This window comes from Marmota marmota, unplaced genomic scaffold (genome assembly GCF_001458135.2).
Source record: "Marmota marmota marmota unplaced genomic scaffold, marMar, whole genome shotgun sequence".
Lineage (NCBI taxonomy): Eukaryota > Metazoa > Chordata > Mammalia > Rodentia > Sciuridae > Marmota > Marmota marmota.
The window spans coordinates 26457797-26481348 of record NW_026000019.1 but is presented as its reverse complement, the minus strand read 5'-3'; the positions used below and the strand labels follow the sequence as shown (position 1 = coordinate 26481348).

Sequence of the window (23552 nt, the reverse complement as noted above, 5' to 3'; positions counted from 1 at the left end):
GCTTATAAAAGTTCCTGGCATATCCATATACTCAATAAATATTGAAGTGAATGGATTCTAATTCAATTATCTAGCATCTAATTTAGGGTTTCTAAACTTTATTACAATTGACATTTTGTACCAAATAATTTTTTTTTGCAGGAGGGAGCTGTCTTGTGTACTCTAGGGTCTTTAGCATCATCTCTGACCTGTACCCAATGCACATCAGTATCAGTCTTTAGTTGTGAAAATAAAAAATGTCTCCAGACAACCTGGAGCATGCCTGTAATTCCAGATACTTGGGAGCCTGAGGCAGGAGGATCACAAATTTGAGGCCAGACTCAACAACTTAGTGAGACCCTGTCTCAAAAAATAGAAGGCTGCAGATGTAGCTTAGTGGTAGAGCATCCCTGGATTTGATCCCCAGTACTGTAAAAACAACAACAAAAATCCCAGCAGCTTTGGAGTGGGGAGTGGACTTGAAGATGCATTAAGTAAACTCTCAGGGGAGGCTGTGGGACTCTGGCTTGACCATCACACACTGTCACAGGTATAGTGACCTACCTCAAGCTCTGCCTGCCTTGCTTCCTGTTAGCTGCTCTACCTTATTACACAGCAAGAAAAAGCCATGTTTTCCCTGACACATTCTGTCTATCTTCTCATGGCTCTGAGTCAGCTGTCATGGGAATTGGCTGTGATTGAGAACCAAAATTAATCCACTTTCTCTGGAAATTATTTTTTTCATGATTGTCACATTACTGAGCTCTCAAAGGCCAGCACTTTTTTCTGTGGTGTCCTGCTTTCCATGAGCAGGTTTGTATAGGGTTTCATGCAGTGCCTGTTCCGCTCTGTAATCAACTGGACACATTTATGCCACTTGTAATTACCTTTAGGTAATCACCTGCTTTGAGGCCACAGCAGTGGCTCCTTATGGGTGCTGTGTTTAGGCACTTATAACCTAGCTTCCCTGACCATTGAAGAGGAGGGCAGCTTGAATTGGATGGTAGGATGAGGGTGACATGCCCATATGGTTCTAAGACACTGACTCTCCTCTTTCTACCTCCTGCCTTTAGTTTTTCATCTCTATTGTTGCAGACTCAGTGTCTGGCTCAGTGTCAGACCTAGCTGGTCCTCAGCATCTGTGATGCTGCAGGGTCTGCAGTGCTGCCCACAAGCCTGATCAATCCTCTGTGAACCTGGTCTTACCCCCAAAGCCCCCATTGTGTACTTGCTATTTTTATTCCTCTTATCTACCCAAGCATTTTTTTTCCTGTTGTTTTTGGTATTGGGGATTAAACCCAGGGGTGCTGTACTACAGAGCTATATCGCCAGCCCTTTTCATTTTTATATTTTGAGACAGAGTCTTGGTGAACTTGTGATTCTCCTGCCTCAGCCTCCCAAGTACCTGGAATTACAGTGTTGTGCTACTACCATGTCCAACTGTGTCTTTGTATGGAGAGAATGAATCCAAAATGGATTCCATCTGGTTTTGGAAATGAGGGTGAATGACAGGACTAGGGAAAACCAGGAGACCATTTGGGGCTTTTATTGTTTTAACTTGGGTGCCATAACAAAATACCATAGACTGAGGGACTTGAACAACAGGAATTTTTTTTTTTCTCATAGTTATGGAGCCCGAAAAGAGAGATGATAGCAGGGTTGGCATCTGGTGGGGGCTCTGTCCTTGGGTTGCAGATGGCTGCCTTCTTGCTGCATGTTCATATGGCCTTTCCTAGGTTCATGCACACTATTCTTTTTAATTTTTTTTAATACTGTGGATTGAACCCAGGGATGCTCTACCATTGTGTTACACCCTCATCCTTATATATATTTTTAGACAGAGTCTTACTATATGACCCTTGAAGTTGCAATCCTCCTGCTTTAGTCTCTGAAAATTACTGGGATTAAATAAAGGTGTGAGCCACAGCACCCAGCTTCTTTCCTTGTACTATTTTTTTTTGTACCAGGAGATTTAACCCAGGTGTGCTTAACCACTGAGCCACATCCCCTACCCTGTTTATTTTATTTTTTTTTTGTTTTGAGATAGGGTCTTGCTAAGTTGCTTAGGGCCTTGTTAAGTTGCTGAGTCTGGCCTTGAACTTGCTATCCTCCTGCCTCAGCCTCCCGAGTTGCTAGGATGATAGGCATGTGCCACCGTGTCTGGCCCTCCTATTCTTATAAGTCTACCAGTCCTATTGCATTAAGAATGCCCTCACCCCCATCCTGTGACCTCATTTAACTTTAATTAAATCTCCAGAAAACCTATCTCCAAATATAATCAAAATGGGTGATTGGGCTTCAATATATGAATTCGGGAGGATATACATTAGTCCTTAGCATATAGTTCTTGGTGATTCTTTTTCACTTATAAAAGGAATAATTTAGTCAGACATGGTGGTGCATGCCTGTAATCTCAGTTACTTGGGAGGCCGAGGCAGGAGGATTCCCAGTACGGGGTGTGTGTGGGGGATAACTTGCTTTGAGGGCTTTAAAAACCCAGTGAGACGGTGGGTTTTGTGGTCATCTTCTTCCTGTCAGAATTCTTGCTTTTCTTTATTCCCTGCATTTTTCTTGACTGAGACCCTGTGGGAGCCACTTTCCTTCCTTCCTATGTGGCTCCATTGTCTACAACTAGCTGACCATTTCCTGGTTAAATAACACTGACAAGGGTCTGTGTCTTTAGGTGTCCTGTCACCAGGAGGACCTGCTAAATTAAGAATGCCTGGCTTTGGTGTCAGCCTCGGGTCAGAGGAGTAGCTTATATTTAAATTCAGCACTTTATAGCCTCCCTCCCCCAAAAGATAATTTTACATAAAACAGTACAAAGACTCCATAAAATCAGATGGTTGGTGAGAGGACTGAAGCCTGTTTCACAGCTGAATCAGGAATAGGGGCCTGGCTTGTCATATCTAGTTGATGTCATAACTGGTAAACTTCCATGCAGGTTGTGGAAGGAGGTGCTTTGTGTTATTGAGTGACCCTTGCCTGTATTGCTCCATTTTACACTTGAAGGGACAGGGAAAGGTGAGACAGCTCATCATGTGGCCTTTGCTCTGAGACAGAGAACATATTTTATGGCATATAAAACTCAGGGGCTGTGTAATCAGTGGCCTGAGCAGATGATCTCCTGTAGATTCTGCTTCGTCTTCTTCTTTTGGGGGTGGGGTGGGGCTGTGGGATTTGGTATGAGGGACTGAACACGGAGATGTTCTAACACTTAGTGACATCCCCAGCCTTTTTTATTTTTCCTTTGAGATAATTTCCCTAAGTTGTCCAGAATGGCCTCAAACTTTCATTCTTCCTCCAGAGTTGTATGCCACCATGCCCAGCTAGATTCCATTTCTTATATTTAGTGACCAGGTAACTTACTTTTAAGTTGATTGTTAGTAAGTTTTCAGCATCTGTGCCAGATGCTGGGATATAGTGGTGGGCGAAGGGGGCTGGCCCTGCCCTCATGGACAGTCTAGTTTCTGTGTATCAGTACTATCTACTTTCCTTACCCCAAATCCTCAATGACACATAAAGATTGGAAAACTCTTAGTGACTGGGGTTGGGGTGAACCATGTGTAAGCTGTGACTTCTCCCTGCAAATCTGGTAATAGGTATATGTTTGATGGTACCAGTGGAATGGAGAATAGGATGAGACCTGGAGTAATTTATTTTGTATTTTTTAGTGCTGGGTTTAGAACCTGGGGCACTTTACCACTGAGTTACATCTTCAGCCCTTTTTATTTTTTTCTTTTCTTGCTGAGTTGCCTAGGCTGGCCTCAAACTTGCCATCTACCTGCCTTGGCCTCCCAAGTGGCTAGTTTTATAGGCACGCTCCACTGTGCCCAGCCCCAGACCTAGGGTAATTTTAAAAGCTTGGAGGTTTCTGTAAAGCTAGACTCTTATTTAAAGCAGGACATTTTCAGGGCCCCAACTGTGGGTGGGGACCTGGGAAAGGAGCAGTATATGTGGTGGTGGACAATTTCTTATGAAATGGGTGTGGAGACGCTCCTACATCTTCTCCTTCCTGCCCTGATGATTCTTGTTCCCTGACTGCTCTCTGAACTTTGGCTGCTGCTACCTTAGGAACTCTCTGGGGAGTGAGTGCCCTGGCATGCAGTAGATGGTATCAGGTTCAGTGGCATATGGCAGTACCAGTTTCTGGATGAGCCTAAAGACTGTCCCTCGAAGGCCTGCCAGTCACCTGGGTACTTTGAGCTCAAAAGTCACAAGCTGCAAATTCTTGCCTGGTGTAATCATTTTAGACTCTCCTGAATAATATGGGGTGGGGTGGGACACTGTGTCTAGGCAAAGTGGGTGTGGCAAAGCAGGTAGAGAGCATTTCTGGGGGATCAAGGCAGGGCTGGCTGCCCATCTCCCCAACCTCCAGGAATGTAAGTATGGGGTTAAGGACTCAAGGGTAACTTGAAGCCCTAGTCTATTTCCTTAGAAAGGAACGAACTAACTGAGTATGGTGGTTCATACCTATAATCCCAGTAGTTTAGGAGGCTGAGGCAGGAGGATCGCAAGTTTGAGGCTAGCCTTGGCAGTGTAGAGAGACCCTACCTCAAAATGAAAAGGAATACATCTCAGTGGTAGAGCATCCCCGAGTTCAATGCCCAGTATTAAAGAAAAAAGAAAAAAAGAAAGGAAATGAGCTCATGCCCGTGACCTCTTGCTTTATTCCATATGTGCTTTAATGCCCTGGAAACCTCATACACAGTTCCAGCTATAATAACCAACTGTATTTCCTGTCTCTCAGCCTTTCCTTTCCTTCTCTAGTAATTAGCTCCTTTGTCTTGCCCCTTTAATTCCGGGGTGGTTATATGGGGAGCTGCCTGTTCAGGAATGTTTGCATTAAGGGAGGAGACGCTCCCACTGATCCTGTGCAGGCATATTTGCTGACAGGTTGCAGTGGCTGAAGTTGCCAAATGCAAGAAGCAGAGACCTTTCACCTTCTCCTGGGTTGTGTCCTTTGGAAAAAAAAAGAGGGATGCTCTCAGCCCCTTCTTTCCCTCCCTACTTCCTGGCCTCACTGTTGAATTCTGACTGACATTCAAATGCCCAATCTGCAGTCCTATCCAACGAATTGGATTGTTTTTCAGTTCTCCTCTGGATGAATTATGAGCTTTCTTGACTTCAGTCAGGCTGCCTGGAGTCCGTCCCAGCTCGCGCAGGTGCTTTGCCAACTTCCCTGGCATGTGCCTGTGCCAGCGGATTTTACTAGTGACCCCTAGCTCTCCCTTGGAAATACTGAGCCTAGAACTCTGGAGAAGGGGCTGCCACTCGTGTAGTTCTGAAAGCCGCCTTTGTCCCGAGGAATGTGGATCTCAATGAAGCCTGATAAATAGCCAGCTCATTTCTCCTGTAAATTAAACTGAAAGAACCTCGCCTGCTAGAAGTAACTTGACTTGTCTCTTCTCGTCTTCCTTATTCAAGCCTATTTAATGAATATTTATTTAAGACCTAAAATCTTGTGCTGTGCCAGGCACCATAATGGGAGCTATAGATGTAGATGTTTACAGACCTCAAGGACTTAGGGGTTTTTGGTGGAGACAGGACCTATGTACATGAAACCATTGCAGAATGTATAAAATGGAATTTAGTTAAATTTCACATGAGTGCTTTGTCTTCTATGCTGTGCCTTATGGAACCAGAGTTTCCTTTCCCATGGATTTCAGAGCTATTCTTTTATTTCAGTCCCTTGAGCATTTGTTCAGTTGTTACTTTGTTCATTCATTCATTCATTCATTCATGCATTAACTTGGTTAATGTCAGTATAATATTTACTCTGCTAGGCATTATGCTAGGCAGCAGAGACAGAGAGGCGGATATACAGGTGCCTTCCCCAAGCTCAGAGTCTAGTTAGAGAGAAAAGGAGAGAGGAAATAATAATGCTTGCACTAATTGTAGGAATGAAGTGCCGTGCGAATTAGAGAATAAGATTTTGATTTTACTTCGATAATTCATTTTCCAGTCAAAAATGATCCTCCATGTTTCCCTTTTCTGTTCATTATTCAAGTGGCTAATTGACCTGTGCCCCCCATTTTTTTTCTGTCAACCTGCTTGTTTTTTCTATTTTCTTTCTTTTTTCCCATACTGGGGTCCAAGCCCAGGGCCTGACACATGCTAGGCAAGCACTGTACATTCTATTTTGAGACAGGGTCTTGCTAAGTTGCAGAATCTGACCTTGAACTTACGATGCTCCTGCCTTAGCCTCTAGCACCTGGGATTACAGGTGTGTACCATGCACATATTCTTTATCTAACTGCAGTTTGCTGTTCTCGGGCCCTTCTCTGGTCTCCGTGTCCTGCTTTTGCTGTTTACCTGTTTGTGGGATGGTATGTAGAGCTGGGGCAGAGCCTTTCCTGTGCACTTTTGTGACCTGCTCCAATTCCCTCTCTCTCCTGTCATCATCACTCTTGAGTCTCTTGACATTTGTTTACATTCCTTTTTCTTCTGCCTGGTGCTCACCCGCTCCTGCCTTCTCAGGTTGCTCTCTCACTAGTGGCTCACTACCCGGAGCCACCTGTGTCCCCTTGCTACTGTCCTGTCTGCTGGTGACCTCCTGTGGCTGTTGTGTGCTAGGCCTACCTACCACAACAAAAACCCTCTGTTACACAAAAATGCCACAAGGGGTGCTGGGCATGGCGGTGCATGCCAGGGCAGAAGGATCATGAGTTCAAGAACAGTCTGGACAGCTTAGCAAGACCTTGGCTCAAAAATAAAATAAGGGCCGGGGCTAAAGCTCAGAGGTAGAGCACCCCTGGGTTCTATCCCCAGTGTCAAAAAATAAAAATAAAAAAATTTAAAAAGAGCCATGAGGGGAGAGAACCTAGATTGGGACTGGAGATTGTCTCAGGATCAGTGCACATTTAGCTCTGCCCTGGCTGAAGCAATGTGGGGAATTGATGCTGCTGTCAGGGAACATTAATGACACCTTTGAAGCTGATTTTATCAACTAGATAATCTTATAGAGTGGGTTTTATATCTTACAGTTGGACTGTAATTTACTCTTGGTGACTTGACTTGCATTTAAGTCTCAGCCCTGCCACTCAGTCCTCCTGTAGGCAAGTAATATAGGCAAGTTGCTTAACATCTCTACTTTGGTCTGCCAAATGGGAGCATAAACTGGCATGTATATTTGCAAATAACATGAAAATCCCATTGTAACTCTAGTAGTACCACAAAATGCAAGAGAAAATAATTATATTAAAAATAATTGTTATATTATGAATATTGACTAGGGATCCAGGGAACTTTGATTTAATTCTTGGTGCTATTATTACCAGCTGTGTGATATTGGGCAAGTTTCTTAACTTCTCTGTGCTTTGGTTTTCTCTTTCAAGTGGATAAGGAAAGAAACTGGAAATGGTGGCATAACCTGTTATCCCAGTAACTCTGGAGGCTGAGGCAAGTTTGAGGCTAGCCTGGGAAATTTAGAGAGACCCTGTCTTAAAATTTTTATAAAAGGGCTGGGAATGTAGTTCAGTAGTAGAGTGGCCCTGGATTCAGACCCCAGAATTTGCTGCCCCCCCCCCCACACACACGCACACACACACACACACCAGAAGGTGAGGAAGGGTATGAGTGCTGACTTTATAAGCTTGAGACTTGTGGTTATGGTGGGGTGAAATGAATTAGCATGTGTAGCATATTGGGGCTGGTACAAGTATTATTACTGTGGGGCTGTTATCATTTACAGAGGCTCTCTGTCATAACCTCCCTGCTGTTTAGGGAAGAGGCCCCAAGTGACTGACTTGGAAGGCAGGAAAGAGTTTGTGTATATTTGGTGCCAGTTGTGGGGTAGCTCAGCTAGATAGGGCTATGTTTTGTCTCCTTTAGATAAAGAAGATGAGGCTCAGAGGAAAAGCCCAGCAAGACTCAGACTTGACCGACTCTGAATTTGGGCTCTTTGCTGGACCAGGCTACTTCCCCTTTGGGTTCTGAAATGTGTGCGTTGGCTTCTGGATCAACCACCTGTGTGTTCTAATGAGTATGGATGTCCCAATTGTAGTTGGTGCCAGTGAGGCAAAGTGAGCATGTAGGACTGACTCACTGGTTCCAGAACAAGGGCACAATCCCCACTCTTCCCCGTGAATATATTTAAACCCATACGTACCCCTTTCTCTTTATGCTTGGCACCCTTTCTTTTTCTCCTTCCTCCTCCTCCACTTTTCTTTCCTTTGTACTGGGGCACTTTGAACCCTGGGACCCTCTACCACTGAGCAACATCCCCAGCCCTTAAATTTTCTTTTCTTTTTTTTTTTTTTTAAAGTTTTGAGTTAGGGTCTTGCTAAATTGCCCAGGCTGGCCTCAAATGTCTGGGGGTCTCCTGCCCTGGCCAAAGCAATGTGGGGAATTCCTTAGCTTCCTGAGTTGCTGTGATTACAGGTGTGTGTGCCACTCTACATGGTTTCCTTGCCCCTGTTATGTACATTTCTCTGTGGTCTGGTCAGCATCAGCTTCTAGATTAACTATTGGCTGCTTTACCTGTCTGGTTCACTGAGCTATATCACCTTTCTTCCCATCCATAGATATAGTAGTAGGAGTGATGATGATGATGATAATAACAATATGCCAGGTCTTAAGCATCTGGGAACTTTTCATTATCTTGTTTCTCTCTCTCTCTCTCCCTCTCCCTCCCTCCCTCCCTCCCTCCCTTTTATTTATTTATTTTTTTTTGCTGTACTGGGAATTGAACTCAGGGCATTATGCATGCTAGACAAAAAGCTCTTTTATTTTGTTAGACAGGGTCTCGCTAAGTTGCCTGGGCTGGCCCGGAACTTGCAATCCTCCTGTCCCAGCCTCCAGGAGCTGTGGTTACAGGCATGTGCTACCATGCCCAGCTGATCCTGTTTATTTCCTACAAACAGCTGTGAGGTAGGCAGTATTATCCTCCCTGTTGGAGAGGAAGAAACAATCTTGGAGAGATTGACTAACATCCTCAAGGTGTCACAGCTAGTAAGTGGTCCAGCTGGGATTTGAACTTGGCCTTCTCTGTTGCTAGGAGCCCTGGCACATCTGAGTCCATAAGAGCAGTTTTACTTTTTGTTGACTTAAAATTTGATCTTACATGGAAGATTCTATTTGAAGCAGTTGCAGGACTTTAAAAAATTTGAAAAATAATGCTGTAGAAGAAAGAATTTTTGACTGATGACCTAAGACCTTGCTCTGCGTTGATTGCAGAATCACTTGTCTTTACAGAGCCTCAGTTTCCTCATCTGTGAAAGTGGGACAACACCACTGGCCTCAAAAAATGTCAGGTTAATCATACTGCTATAATGGCAGTGCTTTGAGCTTTCTTCCCTATTGGAAACCAAGCCTCTTTGGTTATGCCCTGAGCAAACACTATAAGAGTTTTGTAGTAACAATAATAGGTATGATTTCTGTTGTTACCACTCCTGCCATCCGCTGTGGCCAGGTCCTGCAGTTGTCATTTGCTAGCAGATAGAATGAGAGTGTCTTCAGGATTGACTAGAGGCTTCACAGTCCCTGGGGGAGGTGATCATGTGTGAAATTTGCAGGCGAGCAGTAGAATCTATCCAAGACCAATTTCTCTTGCTGAGTGGCCTCCAGCCTTAGCCTGCCGCTGTTCCTGGAATCCAGCCTTTTAGGGAGTGGAGTAGGTTGTCAGGTTTGTTCAGGGCACTCTGTTTCTTCCAGCTCCTTCCACTGCCCACCCGTGGTTGCTCCAGGTACTTCCTCTACCAGAGGACAGATGCAGCTCTGGGTGCCACAGCTTCCCTCTTGCCTCTGCAGCCACTTGGATTTCTCCTCTCTGTCCCGCAGACTTGGATCAGTAGAGCATCTGCTGACGGCTTGACCTGAAACAGTGTTTTAGCTATAGGGTTTGAACTCTCAGGATACCCACCACCCAGCCCAGGTGAAGGCCTCCTGTGTGTATCGCTGAAATGGGAGGTAGATGTGAGGTAGCTTCATGCAGTGGTTAACTGCTGGGCATTATGTGACATCTGGAATCTTGGCTTCATTGTTTACCAGCTGTTCATTCTTGAGCAAGGTCCTTAACCTTTGAAACCCTACCTCTTGTAAAATGGGGATGAGAGTACCCATTGGGTCATTGTGATTGGTGACATTAAGTATGTTGAGAGCTTTGAACAGTGTCTGGTACTCCATAAGTGCTTAGCAACATTAGCTATTAGTAGCTGTTGCTTCTGAGGACATGGGAGTCAGAATTAATGTTTTTTTAGGGCTTGGATAAGCTCCTGTTTCTTTCTGTCTTTCATTGTGTTGGTCCCAGGAGTCTGGTCCTTCTTCTTTTTCCTTTTTTTTCTTATGGGAGATTGAACCCAGAATGCTCTATGTCCCCAACCCTTTTTAATTTGATTTGTTTGAAATAGGGTCTCACTAAGTTGCCAGGCTGGCCTCAAATCCTCCTGCCTCAGCCTCCAGCCACACATTGCCTCTTCCTCCACCCCGGTGTTGTCAGGCAGGGCTCTGACTCTTTGCTAATCCTTTAGGTCCTGTCTCCCTTTTCCTTCCTTGGTGCTCCTTCTTCCTCCAAAAAAAAAAAAAAAAAAAATCCTTTTTCTTTTTACAGGATTACTATTGCTGGCATAGTCCAGGAAACAGGTGGGGAGCAATAATTATTCTTTCATATAACTGCTGGAGACAGTGTTAATCTTCAAAGTGACTTTTGGCCTTTGTGGGAAGCACTGGGTTCTAGACAGAGCAGCCCTACAAATCTCCAGTTTTCTAGGAAACTTCCTCTTGTAGGAGACTCACTGAGGCTCTCAGTTTTAGGCTTTATTCTGTGAGCTTTTTTCTCTTTTTGTGTGTATGGAACTGGGGATTGAACCCAGGGGTGCTCTATCACTGAAAAACAGTCCCTAGCCTCTTTTAAAATTTTTATTTTTGAGACGGGGGACAGGGTCTTTCTAAGTTGCTTATGCTGGCCTTGAACTTGAGATACTCCTGCCTCAGCCTTCAGAGTCATTGGGATTAAGTAAATCTCTTGTCTTAGACTGAAATCACTGCTATTTAAGGGAAAGATTGGTGGCTTAGAAAAACGTTTTCTGTAACTTTACCTTTCAGGAAGCAGCTTTTATCTGCCTGTGTCCCAGGGAAAGAATAAATATTGACAGATCAAGTTAAATAACTTGATATTTATTTGTAGATGGGAGTGAAAGATGCTGTAGGATTAAAAGTTTCTTCCTTCTGTATAGCCTCCTCCTTTCCTTCTATTTGCTAGAATTTGAGGTAACTTCTAAGTGCCATGCAGATCTAGGTTTTTGCCAAAGGAAGCAAACGTTTTAGTGTGAGGGTGGGAGGTGGAAGGATAATGTTCAAGGAACACAGTTGTTCAGAGTGGGTGTTAGACCCATGACTCAATGTGGCCTGCCAGACTGATGCTTCCCATGTCCTCTGTGTTGCCCTGGCTGTCACTTTCCATCTGGATCTCAGCTCTAAACCTTTGTTGCCCTCATCAGGCGAACTTGTCCTTTTCCTGGGGCCTCATCCCAAGGGTTTCCTGTTACTTTAGACACACACACACACACACACACACACACACACAATTATTATTATAAATACATATATATTACATATTACATATATATATTGTATTCTTACCATATTTGGGCCAGTGGGGGCAAAAGCTGGTGTGATCCTCTATTTAAGTACGTTTAGCAGACAATGAGTCTTATTATCTAGAATATGGTGAGTACTTATCAGTGCTTTATTCCCAGAAAACAACAAACCCCTTAAACACTATTCTTACATTTTGGGGATAGTGGTTAAGCTAATTGCATGGTGTTAACCTATTCAGGAATTCACTGCTGATTGTCTTTCTTTTTTTCCTTGTCTTTCCCCTTCCTTCCTTCCTCCCTCCCTCCCTCCCTCCCTTCCTTCCTTCCTTCCTTCCTTCCTTCCTTCCTTCCTCACTGTCTTTTCTCCTTTTCTTTTTTTCAATTATAATTTAGAAAAAAAAGTCCATTTTTTTTTAAGTGCTGAAGTTTGAATCCAGGGATGCTTTGCCACTGAGCCACATCCCCAGCCCTTTTATTTCCCCTCAATTTTATTTTGAGGCAGGGTCTCTCTCAGTTACCCAGGTTAACCTTGAACTTGTGATCTGCAGCCTCAGTCTCCTGGATATCTGATCTTATAGGCCCGTGTTATCATGCTGGGCTACGTTTTAGCAAATTTTAAGAGATGCCAACATTATGGTGAAAAGACAATAGAGGAATGAGTGTGGGAACTACCCAGGGAAGATGCTCAAAGAGCATAGTGCCTTTGTGTTTTCAATGGATTTCTAGACTCTATACCCAAGATCAATCATGATGACTTTCTCTTCGTTATTTAAAAGGAGATAAATGCCAGTTCTGCCACATTTTTTTTTCTTTCTTTTCCTTTTTTTTTTTTTTGGTACTGAGGATTGACTCCTGGGGCACTTTGCTACCAAGCTACATTCCTGGCCCTTTTTATTTTGAGTTACAGCCTTGCTAAGATGCTGAGGGGGGTCTTAAACTTGTGATCCTCCTAACTCAGTCTCTCAAATTGCTGGGATTATAGGTGTGCACTACTGCCCAGCTCCAGATGTTTAGAAGAAGATAAAGTCACTATCTCTTTCTGGAGAGCTTAACATTATTAGCAGTTTGGGTGATCTTTCAATTCCTTTTCTTCTTCTTCTTGGTACATGAAACACACATGCACACACACACACACACACATACACACACACACACATACACACACACACAGAGGTTAAGACAATGGTTTCTTGTTTCAATGCCTGACTCCACAGCTCACTGACTTTTTGACATAGGGCAAGTTACTAAACTTCTTCAAGCCTTACTTTTCCTAATTTTCAAATGGAGATCGTTAGCAATTATTAAATTTAAAATCTATGTCAATACTTATATATATGTCAAGACTGGAACATGGATATTCAATAAATGTCAGCTACTAATTTTTAAGACAAAAAAATAGGATCATACTATGTACATTTCTACAGCTTTTATTTCTTTTTACTCAATGGTAAATAATATATATCCTCCAGTGTTAATGTATACAGATATTTCATTTATTTCAAATGACTTCATAGTGCTTTGGCATATAGATTAAGTTATTATTTATTTCATTACTTTCCCATTGAATATTTGTGTTTTCACACATTTGTTTTTTGCCATTTATAAGAAATGTTGCAATGAATATACTCCCATCTTTCTCTGTGCTTTTTGTGTTTTTATAGGCCTTATTCTTAGATGGGAAATAGTAGAACTGGAGGATGTGCCAATTTTGTTAGGTATTGTCAAATTGCTTTTCAAACGTTCTATCAAGTTTTAGTTCCTCCATCAACATTTGAGTTGGAATGTGCATGGTTAGTATTCAACTTAAGCAGTAAGTATTAAGCATGGTAATAGACAATGTCTAATGGTGACTTGCATTATTGATTTCTTCCTTGAGTGCAGGCAGACATTTGAGAGGTATTTTACTTAACTGATGTTAAATAAAGAGCTTGGGTGTCCCTATTTTATCAGGATACTCTGCAGTAGGAGGACTAAGTGGTATTGACACTTTTGAGGTTATCTGTCATCCATTTACATACCAGAGATACAGATTGGTGCATCTTTTATCAAGCAGACAGGCTTTTTGTGTTTAAGTTTGATCAATTTAGTGCAAATTATTTGATGCTAAATCTGCCTCAGCTGTGCTTTTAACTTTATCTAATTAATTAAGCCAAACTGGTCCATGGCCTCACACAGGTGGCCCATTGCATTTGCAATGGTTGCTTATGAGGTTGCACTATATTTTAACTCCCTGGAGGACTTCTTTTATGTTTTATGTTAATCACAATGAGAGCACATTTTGCCTAGTTCTGAGCAGGCATGAAGCTTCCTAGAGAATAATGAAAAAAGAAAACTAACATTCACTTTTTACTGTGGCTCTTTTCATTCCTCCTGGGGCAGGGTTAAGGTCATGAGTGATGATTAGGTCTTGAGAAAATGGAAGAAAATGGACTGTGGTGGTGTTAGGAGAATTTGTACATAGATCACACTACTGCTTCAACATTTTGTCATTGGAGAGCCATGATAGACTCATCAATTGCCACTTCAGCTCATTTATTGATCACAATGCCACCTTAGCTTTCTGTTCAAAGACTTTTTAACACTTTATTTAGGATATTCAGTATATGCTATATAGAGTTTTTAAGAAAATGGTTCTGAAATTATATCCAAGATAGTTTGGATTATTTCTATTACATGTGAGACTTAAATGAAAAAAATACCTTTTTTATTTTTTGAGACAGGGTCTCACTAAGTTTCTTAGGGTCTTGCTAAATTGCTGAGGCTGACATTGAACTTGGGATCCTCCTGCCTCAGTCTCCTGAGTCACTGGGATTACCATTGTACACCACCACACCTGGCTAAAAATACCTTTTTTGAAGAGAGAGAATTTACTCATGGAATTTTTTTCTGTCAGCGTAGAGGTGCAATTTCTTCCCCTCAACTATATTGAAAAGCAGAGAAACTCAGTTGAGGCCTGGAGGAAAACTAAGAACCTTGCTGTGATTATTTGGAAGCAGCCAAGGTGCAGATTTCACATGCCAAAATATGGGCAGGCGTGGACACTGTGGGCTGCAAAGGTTAAATAAAGGCAGCCAGAAAGTTGTCTGAGGTCATGTTAAGCTGAATGTTTAGAGCAATGTCTGGAAGGGAGTGTCAAAGAAGGTACAGAAAAAACTTTAGTAAAATCTGGTGGTGTATACCTGTAATTCAAAAGACTCTGTGAGGCAGGAGGATCATAAGTTTTTGAGGTCAGCCTTGCAGCTTAGAAGGACCCTGTCTCAAAATAAAAAGAACTGGGGTTGTGGCTCAGTGGTAGAGCACCCCTGGGTTCAATCCCCAGTACCTCAAAACCCCAAAGCACAAAAAAGCTGAATTCAAGATTAGGATTCAATTAAATTGTGATTAAGACATTTGTGAGATAATTTCCTAATTTTATTTGTGGTTGTTTACATAAAATATTTTTTCTCTTTGATTCATCTGTTAGTTTCACCTATTTTAATAGTGTTTGTTTATAGATGGAATATAGGAAGTTATTAAATTTCAAAGCACATGTCCTACAATTCAGAGCACATGCTACCCCTGATAAAATTAACATAAAATGACAAAGTCAAGGTAAGCATTTCAGTATTATATGTCATAACATAATACATGTAAGGTTTTTCTTTATGTACACACTGGGGATTGAGTGCAGGTATCCAGGAGCACTCTATCACTGAGCTACGTATGTTTTATTTTGAGAGAGTCTTGCTAAGTTGCCGAGGCTGGCCTTGAACTTGTGATCCTCTGTTTTAGCCTCCTGAGTTGCTGGGTTTGCAGGTGTGTGCACTATAGCTGTCGAAGGTTTGTTTCTGTATCAAAGGAGCACCCCCTCACTTGTAACTGGGCACCCTGGATCACAGAGTCACTGCTCTGCTCAGGGAAATCTCAAATCTTAGGAAGTTTATGTAAATGACAGTTTTAATTTGTACTAGATGGCACTTTGCCATCACAGGTTTTAAAGACTGAAGAGTCATTAACTTGTAATTTACAAACTTTGCAATCCTAACACTTTCATTAAAGAGCTCAGAGTGTTTTGGGGAGGAAAAAAAAAGAAGAAGAAGAAGAAGAAAAAAGGCAGAACCTTTTCAGTACTAAGATACAGATGGGGACCCTCAGAATGCGTGCAGGTAAGAATCCTGGAAGCAAGATGGGCATTGATTTGGTGAGGCCATTCACTCATTCAACACATTTATTTCTTGCTTCTATATTCAAGGCATTGTTTTTATTTTTTCAGGGTTGAAATGAAAATCTGGCAGATTTTTTTCTACTTCTGATATTCACAAATTCTTCATTGCTTTGGCAACAGCCATGTATTATTTTGTTACTTTGGTAAGAATAATAAACTTTTATGATAGAGGACAGCAAAAGTTAGCAGTGGAAACTTAGAACATTATTTGATTTTCAAGGCAGTTGAGCTTCATAGGTACAGGGTCTTAGAACTGGAACCTGGGACTCAGAAAGAAGGTCAAATGGAAAACCAAGTTCTGCACATATATACCACAATATTGCATACGAATTGTAATGCATTCCTCTGTCATTTATTTTTTTTTAAATCAATAAAAATAAATAAAAAAAAAAAAAAAGAAAAACAAGTTCTGTGTTGGATAACCCTTCAGATAGAAGGCTGGGTTAGTGCAGTGGCACAGACCTGTAATTACAGTTCAAGGTCAGCCATAGCAACTTATTGAGGCCCTGTCTCAAAATAAAAAATAGAAAGTAGTGCAATGGTAGAGTGCCCTTGGGTTCAATCCCTAGTACTAGGAAAAAAATAAAGACAGACAACAATAACAAAAAAAGAAAAACTGACTTTAACAAATGAAAAAATTAAATAAAGTTAAAAATTGTCCTAATCAAAAAGACAGAGGAGAGGCTATGGACCCATCCCCTGGACTGGATTTTGTCCAGAGTCACTTTGCCAGAGGGTGAGCTAGAGAAATTAGGGAGGACAAGTGTTGTCTTTGTTGCCAGAGGGATTGACTAGGATCCTACCCATTGTTTTGGCTAAGACTAATGTTTCTACAGTCAGACTCCAAGTCCAGAGTGGCACTGTCTTAGCAGAGAGCAACTCAGGCAGTAAAAGCAGAGCTGTGGGGAATCTTAGAGAGAGAAGAAGTGAGCCTCCCAAAAGAAGTATCTTAGTAGAAACAAATTATCTAGTTAGTTTTCCTCTTGGAAATTATTCTCTGTCCAGTGATATGCCTGGATCTCAGAGGCCTGGAAGTGGGTACCTGTTACCCTTTACACCCCACATAATTCTCTTGTCCTGAGCCTGCAGTGATAAATGTCAGCGCAAACCTTAGTCTTCTCTGATTAGGCACTGCCAATATGATCACCCCCTTATTTCTTTTCCTTTTTTCTTTCTTTTCTTTTTGGTACTAGGGATTGAACCCAGGGGCTCTCTACCACTGAGCTATATCTCAAGCCCTTTTTATTCTTTATTTTGAGACAGGATTTCACTAAGGTTGTTCAGATTGGCCTTGAGCTTTGATCCTTCTGCCCCAGTCTCCCAAGTCAATGAAATTATCCCTTAATTTATCATCCATGAGTTTTGGGTAGCCTTCTCTTTTCCTGAAGGCCTGGAGTGTTCTCACACTCAAAACACAGTCATGAGAAAAGTGTACCTTGCTGCACTGTCCCCACCCTCTCCTCAGCATTCCTGCTCCATAGACCAGGGCATTCTCCACCAGAGAAGGTGTGCCTGCCACTGTGCCTCTAAGGACCTGGCTTACTTTCCCTACCTCAGTTAAGAAACTGTGAACTGGGTAAAGGAGTACTTGCTATACCTTTCTCTTAAGGAAAGTTGTATCAAGGTAGTGTTTATGGGAGGGCTTTTTATACATTATGAGTTCATGAATGTAGTCCTTCCTTTTCTAAAGAGGATCAAAGTGCCTGCAGGTCCCTCATCAACAGCCAGAGTTGTGTTCAGACTCTCTCCTGCTGCCTTCATCCCTGGCACAGTGCTTGGATTGTGCTCTATAGCATAGGACAGACCCCGTAGTCACCTCTGCTTCAGCTGCAGAACACTAATAGCTCAGACTATTTTTATTTCATAAATTTATTTAAACAATTGGTTACACTTATTTTCTATTCAGAAATAAAGAGTATTGTGGTGGAAATGGAGGAACTAAAGACAAAAATGTTTGCTTGTATTGAACATTTATTTTTTAAAAAACTGTGCACTGAACCCAGGGATGCTGTGCCACTGAGCCACATCCCAGCTGTTTTTATATTTATCTTGCTAAGTTGCTTAGAGCCTCACTAAGTTACTTAAGCTTGTGGTCCTGCTGCCTCAGCCTCCCATATTTCTGGGATTACAGGTATGTGCCTCTGTGCCCAGGTGTATTGAACATTCTAAATGAATGTTAACTGAGCACCTGCTCTGGTGACAGGCCTTGGAGAGCTAAATACTAAATTAAGTAGCACATGCAGATTTTGATAATTACACTGAAGGTATAGTAAAGTGGATGATAGGAGCTCAGAGTAACTTGAGCTGAAGGTATAGGGAAGTGGACAATGGGAAAACTTCATAGTAGCCTGATTCAGTTTGGGGGAGTGTGTGTGTGTGTGTGTGTGTGTGTGTGTGTGTGTGTGTGTAGGGGGTTCATCTCAGGGAAGCTTTTCTGTAAAAGTTCTCTTGAAGTCATTACTAACTTTAAATTATCATTTTTTTAAAAAATGCAGATTGAGTATCACTAATCTAAAATGTTCTGAGATGCTTTGAAATCTGAAACTATGACATGAACTCAAAAAATTGCAGATTTCAAAGCAGTTTGGATTTTAGATTTTTGGATTAGGGATGTTCAGCCAGTAAAGTCTATGCAAATATTCCTAAATCCATAAAACTTCAAAATCTGAAAGACCCCTGGTTGTAAGCATTTGGATGAGGGACATTTAACCTGTGATTACTTTCACCTCTAGGCCCATTTGGCTCACTTTTCCTCCTTTGTGCTATATTTCTTCCTCTCTCTGCTGCTAGTTAGAGAACAAGTGATAAATACCCCTATTATCACTTGTGTCTTTCTAAGCTAGTGTTGCCCTCAGGGAGCTCTTAAATTCTCCCCTCTTTAATAGCCCTTTGATGACAGGCCTTGCATTCTGTTCTTAACTCTTCTTTCTCCAGTAAGCCAGTAGTTTTTTTTTTTTTTTTAAATCCCAGAAGGGCCAATATGTCTGGGGGGGGGGGGCGGTGGAGCAGGAAAGAATATAGGAGCCTTCAAGCTATCTGCAGTAACACCATTCATTCCCCTTTGGGCTACAAACCTAAAGAGAGAAAAGCATCTTGGACAATAATAAATATGTAATTGTATAAGATGTGTTTAAAATATGGAAGCAAAAAAAATGCTCTTAGTTTCAACATTCAGACTTATCATTGTTTACCTTTGTGGAGTATGTTCTTCTAGTCTTTTTTACTCCTGTGCCTGTTACTTAATATAGCTATCCTCTCTTTATAAAAAAATAATTGTAACTTTTTAAGCATGCAAGCTCTGTAGTATTTAAATAGACCATTACTTTTTTTTCCTGGCAGAATTTTTGTGGATATAGTAGAGTCAGCACATTCAAAATCTTCTTTCCTCTGTTCCAAACACATAGGTGAACACACACACACACACACACACACACACACACTCATATTGGGAATCGAACCCAGGAGCACTCTACCAATGAGTTACCTCCCCAGACCTTTTTATTTTAAGACAGGGTCTCACTAAGTTGCCCACTTTGGCTTCAAACCTGTGATGCTCCTGCCTCAGCCTCTTGAGTCATTGGAATTACAGGTATATGCCAGAATAATTTAAAAAAGAATCATAACTGAATTAAAAATCAAGAGGGAAACTTAGGGGCCAGGAATGGAGAGGAATTAGGATTGATGGCCCAGTCTTTGAAATCTGCCTTAGAAAAGGATTTTAGTGCACCTTGCATATGTCAGGAGATTAGTACCAGCCTCCTGCATGGACCTGGGGTGGGGACCATGCTCCTTGCCAGTGGACTGGAGCCTCATTTCCCACAGTTGTACTCAGTGATGGGTAGGTCTCCTATATGAGAGTAGAATCCAGAACTGTGCAGCATAAGGCACAGAATCTAGTGTTTTACTGTCTATACTTGGGAAAATCCTTAAAACCTACTTTAGAACATTTTTCAGGGTCGTGTATCCTATAGGTCAAGGCTCAACCATGGTATCATCTGCTGCAGAGGGTCAAATATGAGTTTGGATACAAAATTTTTGGAGCATTTAAGGAAAACCAGCACCATGAGCTAGTGGAAGAGAGAACCTCAAACAAGAGAATCCAGACCCAAGAACAAGCGATAAATACCCCTATTATCACTTGTATCAGAAAAGTCTAAAAATGTGTATATTTAGAATCTCAGAGAAAGACAGGAGGAGGAGGATTTCTTAAGGAAGAATAGGAGGTTATTATACAAGAGTCGGCCAGTATAAAAAAAGATCTAAGTGGAGATCTCTGAAATGAAAAGCATAGGGTTGCTGGGGATGGAAACTCAAGTAACACACCAGAAGAGACCCTGAGCTGCAAAACAGCAGCACAGAGAGATAAAGGGCTGGAAAGTTTGAAAGGGAAAGGCATAGAGGTTAGGTTGAAAAGCTCTGAAATATAATTAGAAACTTTCTTCTGGTTTTGTCAAACTAGTTTATAGCTAGTGATCCTTCCTCATGGAGCATTAGAAAAGCACATATATGCATACTGTTATGTGTAAACAGAAGTAAAACTTGCTTGTTTGGAGGATGCTGCGGCAGTGAGCCCAGGAAGGCCAGGATCCTGGAGAGTAGGGAAGTGCAGAGAAGTCACCCTGACACTAGTGGCACTTTACCCCTCCAGATAGTTCCCTGTTTGTAAGTGGCAGCAAAGAGGCTGAATAGATGCATAGTGTGCTCAGCAGTTTCTCAGAACTGGGGAGACAGAAATTGGAGTTCAAGGCTTGCCAAGGAGGAGGGGCCCTGTAAACAAGGCTTTTAGTTTGGACCCCCAAAGGCTTCTATCTTGGGAGTAATGGCAAGCTGGAAATAGACCAGCACTCCACAAGGCTGACACAGCTTCTAATCAGCTCAAATAGATCGAGGCTGTTTTTCTCTAGCCCACCTGCCTGCCAAAAGCAAACCTAAGTCCTTTCTGCAGAAAGATAATATCATGCAGAGGCTCAAATTAATGCTACCATATTTCATATGCAACATCTGGCAGTCAAACATTACCAGATGTTTAAGTGGGTAAAACCAAGTGATGGAAAAACAAGAGACGAAACAAACAAAAGAAATAGAACTGCGCGGGAGCTTCATTCATTGCAGTGATTAGGCATGGACTTTAATTACAATTAGTAAGTTCAAAGAAATAAATGATAAGATGGAGAATTTGGGGCAGAGAACTGGAATCTTTTCAAAGGAATCAGGTGGAAATTCTAGGCTAAAATTTTCCTGGGGACAGATAATATCTTTATTAACGTAGGATTTGGATGAAGCTAGAGTCTGAGGCTGACTGATGGAGTTCTGCTGTCTGTTGATTCAGGCTTGTCCCCAGGAATGTGAAGCTTGCCTGTGGCTCAGGAAGGAAGCAGAAACAAGTATGAGAATAGGAACTAGGCCTGTGACGTACACACACTCCATCTAGAATTGCTGATTGATAGTAGAACCCTACGTGAATAAGACATGGGATAGGTACTTAAAGGGGACAGAGGGAATCCCAGCATGAGAAAGGCTCCAAGGAAGAGAGAAATTCTTTATGTTTTCTTCAGATATTTTTCCTATGATGAATTAGGAGATGCAGAATGGTATATCTGCCTCATTTATTTTTAATTAATTATTTACTTATTTTTTGCATTTTAATTTTACATGATACTGTGACTTGAAGCATCCTTTATTTTTCCATATTTTTATTAGTGTATTATAATTATACAGAATAGCAGGATTTGTTGCTATATATTCGTACATGCATATGATATAATAATAAGCATTCTTTATTTGCTATATTATTAGGCACTTGGAACCAGAGTTTCTGTTTCACCTGTTCATTTCTTTTTTTCTCTTTTATCTTTCTTTTCATTCCCTAAACCACTCTGCCCACACCCAGGCCATTGCTCTTCCATAATAGGAACTAAAGTAAATGTTTGTGGAATACATGATAGAAGACATGTTTCTTCTTCTTCCTCTTCCTCTTCTTCCTCTTCCTCCTCTTCTTCCTCTTCCTCCTCCTCCTCTTCTCCTTCTCCTTCTTCTTCAATTCAGGAGTGCTTAACCACTGAGCCACATCCACAGCCCTTCAATTTTTTATATTTTAATTTGAGACAGGGTCTAACTGACTGGCTGATTTGCTTAGGACCTCACTAAGTTGCTAAGGCTGGCTTTGAAATTGTGATCCTCCTATGTGGGGAAAAAGGTACACTCATACACTGCTGGTGGGGCTGCAAATTGATGCAGCCAATATGGAAAGCAGCATGGAGATTTCTTGGAAAATTGGGAATGGAACCACCATTTGACCCAGCTATCCAACTCCTTGGTATATACCCAAAGGACTTAAAAACAGCATAGTACAGGAACACAGCCACATCGATGTTTATAGCAGCACAATTCACAATAGCTAAACTGTGGAAAAAACCTAGATGCCCTTCAATAGATGAATGGAAAAAAAAATGTAGCATATATACACAATGGAATATTACTCAGCAATAAAAGAGAATAAAATTATGGCATTTGCAGGTAAAAGGATGGAGTTACAGAAGATAATGCTAAGTGAAGTTAGCCAATCCCAAAAAACCAAATGCCGAATGTTTTCTCTGATATAAGGAGTCTGATTCATAGTGGGGTAGGGAGGGGGAGTGTGAGAGGGATAGACGAACTCTAGATAGGGCAGAAGGGTAGGAGGGGAAGGGAGTGGGCATGGGGTTAGAAATGATGGTGGAATGTGATGATCATTATTATCCAAACAAAGTGCATGTATGAAGACACGAATTGGTATGAATATACTTTGTATACAACCAGAGAGATGAAAAAATATGTTCTATATGTGTAATAAGAATTGTAATGCATTCCACTGTCATATATAAGTAAAAAAATTAATAAAAAAATAAAAAGAAATTGTGATCCTCTTGCCTCAGCCTCCTGAGCCATTGGGAATTCAGGCATGCACCACCATACCCAGCTTAGAAGACATATTTCTTGATTGACTCCTCAATTTGACTTCACGAAGTGCTCCTGAATGATACTCCAAGAGTGGTGGTATAGTGAAAAATACATTCCTGCTTTTGGGAAATTGGAAACAGGACAAGGGGCAGGACAGAAGAACAATGGAAAATGAAGGGTGCATGACAGCTGCTCAAGGTCTCTTTCACACTCCTTCAGCAATTTATTTTTCCTCACTACTATTTGTATCCAATAGGGTATAGTCAGGGGACAGAAACCGTACTCATACTTTTCAGAAAAATTTAATATAAAAAATTATTAAATAGTAAATGAGAATGAACTATTAAGTGGGTAAAGAGAACTCTAAAGCATACAAGATGCTATAATTTGGAAGTGCTCCCCAAAGGCCCATGTATGAATGGCTTGGTCACTAGCCTGCAGTGCTTTGAGGAGGTGGAGGAACCATTACTGGTTTGGACCCGGTGGAAGGAAGTTAGATCATGGGAGTGTAACTTTGAAGGAGATATTGGGCCCCTGGCCCCTTCTGGGGTCTCTCTTTTTGATTCTGTCCACCAGGAGGTGAACAGTCCTTCTCAACCACCGGATCCTTCCCTGACATACTGTGCCACTAGAGACCCAAAGCAAGAGAGCCAGTGACTGTAGAAACCATGAGTCAGATGAAACCTTTTCCCTTATCGAGTTGATTATCTTAGGTGTTTTGTCACAGCAATGAAAAGCTGACTAACCCACAGAGCAGCATCTATCTGTAGGGTTGAGGGAGAATATTCAAATAAAGAAAAAGGATCTCCCAAAATTGTGACTCAGAGCTCCTTGCAGAGTCAGTGCTTGCACCCCCAGATGGCAGAAAAGTCACTGGGGTGCCCCAGGACAGG

At 41.7% G+C, this 23552-nt stretch overlaps 1 protein-coding gene across 7 annotated transcripts in view; it reads left to right on the top strand.

The window, feature by feature from the left end:
* The window catches only part of LOC107147452 (carboxyl-terminal PDZ ligand of neuronal nitric oxide synthase protein), a 323970-nt gene that overhangs the window by 129449 nt on the left and 170969 nt on the right, over positions 1-23552 (top strand). The window lies entirely within an intron of this gene.